At 31.7% G+C, this 5,481-nt stretch overlaps 1 pseudogene across 1 annotated transcript; it reads right to left on the reverse strand.

The window, feature by feature from the left end:
- Nucleotides 1-2,790, reverse strand: LOC111013993 (ornithine decarboxylase pseudogene; annotated as a pseudogene). Its single transcript, XR_015792954.1, has 3 exons — nucleotides 2,728-2,790; nucleotides 1,118-1,747; nucleotides 1-647 (listed from the first exon to the last, which is right to left on the reverse strand). The product of XR_015792954.1 is annotated as an ornithine decarboxylase pseudogene (transcript).
- Nucleotides 2,791-5,481: the final 2,691 nt, after the last annotated feature.

Raw genomic sequence — 5,481 nt, forward strand, 5'->3', positions numbered from 1 at the left:
TAATATCAGAAGAGGAAAAAAAAAAAACTGGATTACATATATACAACCCTTTAGCCATGATTGTAAAACTAGCCTTAATTTATTTAAATGGAAGAGATCAGTGCATTAAGTAATACTATTTATTACTATGGTATGAAATAAGCAAGATGGGTGGAAATTGCGGATGTGGAAAACCCACTGAAGCTGGACCCGGTTGCTGACGTGTAGGAGCCCATGTTTGGAAACAGCAGCCAATCACCCACCTTCAAGTCCGGTAGCCAGTAAGCATCCGAAATGGTATCAAAGGCGTCACGTGTCGGGCCAAACACGGTGGACTTGTACAGTTCAGCGTTCCCACATGTCGGATCTTGAGGGTTTGAGGTGGTGGCTAGTGGGGTGCACGTGAGAACCGCGTGATCGTTGACGATGCAATTCATGGAGCCGTATATCCCATCCGTTATCCAATACTCTCTAAAATCTCCTCTCACTCGCTTCCCAATTATATTGGTCGCCAACGTGAAAACTCTCTCTGCAAAAAGCCGCCCTGGCTCCGCCATTATGCTCACCCCTTCCTCGCCGGAAAAGTGCTTCTCAATTGCTTCTTTAACGGCTGTGGCTGCAGCCTCGAAATGCACCCCCGCGGTGAATCCGCCCCCGATGTTCAGCACCTGTTAAGAATATGAATAAATTCTTCTTTTTTTTCTTTGCTTCACAAAGAAATGTAAAAAAAAATTATACTAACCGAATTTTGATTTTGGTTTCCTATTTGAAAGGTTATAGTTACCATTAATTTAGTATGTTTGTCGCCGTTCTTAAAAATAGCATTGATATAAGTTCTTAAAAACTTTTTAAGTTTCGGAGTGATATAAATTTTTTTTTAATATAAATTCCTAAACTTTCCAATTCCAATGCGTATTTGAGATGTTAAAAGTGTTTCAAACTTAGAATTAAAAGTTTAGACACTTAAAAATTTCCAGATCTACTATACTCAACTTTGAGAATTTAAGGATGTATTAAATATTTTTAAAGTTTATGGACACATTCAATTCTTAGGAGCTAAAAAAATCAAACTATTAAATTTAAATTTAACTAGAGGATAAATATAAACTTTTTGAATTTAGGGATGATTCAACGTCACCTTCATCTTTGGCATCCCTAGTCGAACTGCTGCGTCAAACACAGCTTTGGCAGCGGCTACAGCCACATGATAAGCACCTGCATCGCTGCGTCCGCTCCCGATATGGAACGAGACGCCAACGACATCGAGGTGGGCAGCATGAGCAGCTTGAAGAAGCGGCAGTATCTCGGCGGGGAATGCCCCACATTTGGAGCTCAAAGGGGAGCGCGCGGCACTATCGTCCACAACTTTGATTCGAATGAGCAATGCAGATTTGGGATGCCATTTTCTGATCTTGTCTACTTCAGCCATGGAGTCGAAAGTGGTCAAGTTAACACCAACGGTGGCAGCGTACTTGATGTGGGACTCGGCCTTGCATGGGTTGGCAAAGATGATTCGGTTGGGTGAGACCCCGAGAGCCAGGACCGATTCGATCTCGGCTCGGCTGCTGCAGTCGAAGTTCGAGCTGAGGGCGGCCATGGCACCGAGGAGGGCCGTGTTTGGGTTGCACTTGACGTAGTAATATGGCTGAATCATGGGGAGAGCACGAGCCCAGTCGTTGATAAGACTGATGAGAAGTCCTAGATCAAGCACGTAAAATGGTTCTTTGGATTCATCAAATTTCTGATCTTTAGGGAGGGTTATTAGTACCTTTAGCCATGTTTCTAATTTAAAGATGTGATGCCTAGTCTGATATATAACCGTGTTTGTATTCGGTTTCTAATATTTAATTTTTTAATATCTATTTTTTAGTAAAAACAAATATATTTATTATTATTGGGTAAAATCTAGGTGTCACGTCCCTAAAAAGAAATAGTCTAGGTGTCATGAGTCATAAGTATCATGCAGCCATGTGGATTGGTTTAGAAAAGACCAAACCCAATATCAAGCAACTGGGCCCAATTTCGGTGCAACGACGAGCGCAGTTGCACATCTCGTACGAATGATAGCTAGCCGGCAGGGTGCTAACATCGTGTACTCAAATCGCAACACACGTCTTAGATGATCGTCCAGGATCGCCTCTCACCCTCCATATATAGGGAAGATAGCAACTCTAATAGACATAAGCCGTCTTTTCCTACGCAGCTCATATCGTGAGGATTTGATACACCCAACTCGTAAGCAGACTCTCATACCCTCGAGATTACTGTCATTCTACTTTATTGACTTCATACTCGTCTGCTCTCAATTTGAATTCCAACTTAAATATTAGAGTGCATTTGGTAAAGCACCACACTAGTGCTAGATTGATACCAAGAACTTAGAGATGAAGGCATACGTGACATCAACGTAGAGTGTAATTTATTAAAAAAAAATTATACGCTAGGAAGAATAACTAAATATATTAAATATTGTATAAATAAACATGTTAAAATTTATTATGACAATTACGTGAAAAATATTATAACAAACCAAATATATAATCATGCTCTGAAATTATTGAAACTAAAAAGCATAAAGATCATAAAGTGATAGAACTAAAAAGAAATTCATGTGGCTACAATGTGAATATGTGTTCTAAAGTAGATTTCTGTCTCACCTGTGTTTCAGATATAGGGGCATAAAAACCAAAAGGCCACTTGACTCCTGGATAATAAAAAAAAATTATTCAAATAAAAATAAACGTCTACCTCCCAGTCCCAAAGATACAACCGCTGAACTTTACCGGTAGATGTGGAAATGGTAGGAGCCATCGTTTATATAAGTGTGGAACTGGTGCTCACGAAATAAATAATTACGAAATTTAATATTTCATAGGTGTGGGGGCTCGTATTAATTACTAAAATTAATAACGGTGTTATTAATTTTACAAATTTGATTGATCGTTTAAATTTTACCTTCAATTTCTCATTTATCTATCCACCATTTTGAGCAACTTGAATCTCTAAAAAGAATAAATAACCTAAAATTTTTGCTAGCATAAATTTAATATGTTAAAAAAATGGTGAAAAAAACCATGACATAATTAGAAAAAAAAATGTCACGACTTTTCATTTCTTTTTAAGTCTCTTTTGCATTTCATTTGAGTTTAAGAATTTATTTTAGTTAATATATGTTGAAGTATTTACTTTTTTCTTTGAAATATTTACATAAATAGCACAAATATTAAGTGCCCATTTGAATTATAGGTTTTTTTCTCTCTCTAAATTAAAGCAGATGGTAGGTTTGTCGGTATAAATACTGAATATTTGGAATATTTAAATAATATGCAAGGCGTAGTTTGATAGAGCATGGGTTTTTGGTTTTTGGTTTCTATTTTCTAAGTACGAAAACAAAAATGTTTTGATTTTTAAGAAAAAAAACATATTAGGATCCCAGTCAACATGAATAATATAATAAAAGTAAATAAATTTTATCATGCATATCTTTCAAATCTTCTATTTTAGTTTCTAAACTTTTTATATGTTATTTGATTAGTTTTAAATTTTGTATAAGAAATGATTTTATTAACCCTATTATCATTAATTTTTTAACAAATTAATTTTAAAAAATATGACATAGGATAGATCTTTTGTTTAACTTAGATCAATAAATGTCTATATAAACAAGTGTATTTAAAAGCTACCTGTAGTATGTTTCCAAGTATGTTTTTATTAAATGATTAATGAAAAATTTTCAATATTCACTAAAGTTAAACGAATTTTTAATGTAAAATTTAAAGACTATAGCAAAACATTCAAAAACTACGAGACAAATAAAACATATGAAAAATTGAGGAAAACAAAACGAAACATGAATTTAACCAAAACGAAATGCGTGCGAAAATTCAAGGTAAAAGAAAAAGTAATTTTTTTTTTAGTAGAACAAGTAACTAATGGTTGGCTAAGACTTTTTAATATTGCATTGATGAAAAAAGTATAACATAATGAAGTTTAATCTACCTAATTCTTTTTACTAATTTTCTTCTTTTTAATAAAGGGAGAATTTAAAATTTTTATATATCCCCTAAAGTTTACAAGACGTGTCTATATTTTTACCTTACACAATCGATTTCAACCAATTGCACCTATTACTTGGATAAATGATGCTTTTTCTAAAAGCCTTTTGTTTGACTTTTTAAAGAATTCTTTGAAAAAAAATTAAAAGAAGAAAAAAACCCTCATATACAAATTAATTTTTAATTCTCCAATATGATTAATTAAACATGAATAAGATAAATCACTGAAATTTGATGTAAGTCGCTTTAATACTAAGTAAATAAAATTGACTTTAACTTAAATTAATAACTAAAAATTTATCATAAAATATTAAAGGTTAAGATAACCTAAAATTATCTTAACTAAAATTTATTAAAAATCATTGACCTAAACTGGATTAGATTATATATATTTGGTTGGCTTAGCTAAAAAAAAGGAAAAAAACAAACAATAACAATATAAAATTACGAAAATCCATTTTTCTACGACATGTGGAGTGAGGAATCAAATTCACAAGTATCTTATTGGAGATATATTGCAATTGTCACTGAGTTACGATTGTTTAATAGTAATTTTTCAATCTAAATCATTTATATATGTTATTCCTACAAAATCATTTATAAACTTTGAGATAAAAGTGTTATTAAAAAAAACCTTGGAGATAAAATTTATATGAGATTATTCCCTAACTATTAAATTGACAATTTCATTGATTAGATACATAAATATTTAATATAAAATTAAATTATAAACTAATTTTATTTAAATATTTTAATGGTGACATTTAATTCTCATTAATAAACTTTATTTTCTTATATAAAAAACATAGTTAGATTTTACATGACACGTGTTAAAGGAAAGAAATTTTGATTTATCCCTTCCCCATTTTTAATAGGTATTATATTAATAATATAATTAAATTAAAAATTAGGAGAAAAATAAACTTTTATCTTTTTCAATTTTCACCCGGAACTTTTCAGTTCAATTTCATCGAATTAGAGCACCTATAAAGTATTGCTATTTACACCCTATATTCATTTAAGGCTAATTTACCCATCAATTTTAATGAAAATCAATATGAAATTTTAATCGGAGTATAGTTCAACTAGTCAAGACATCTATCTCCGACTAAAAACTCATGAGTTCGAATCCTCAATCTTACATGTTGTACTAAAGAAAAAAGAAAAGCAATGTAAAATATTTTTTTTAAAAAAAAGTCACTAATTTCAATGAAATCAAGAAACGCGTTATTCTTTTAATATACTTAAAAAAGAGTATTATTTTACAAATAAGTTTGAAATGAAACATTATATTCAAAAAACCGTAATTTTTAGTATTGTTTTTATTGGAAATCCTATCCATTTAGAGGAAGAAATATGTTTCATAATTCATTCAATGGATGTGAGAATACTTTTTGAAGGATTCTTCAAATGAAAACTTTTCAGAGGGTAAAGTTTGCAACATTTT

The sequence above is a fragment of the Momordica charantia genome, assembly GCF_013281855.1.
Source record: "Momordica charantia cultivar OHB3-1 chromosome 8 unlocalized genomic scaffold, Mcharantia_2.0 BLBB01000008.1, whole genome shotgun sequence".
Classification (NCBI taxonomy): Eukaryota; Viridiplantae; Streptophyta; class Magnoliopsida; order Cucurbitales; family Cucurbitaceae; genus Momordica; species Momordica charantia.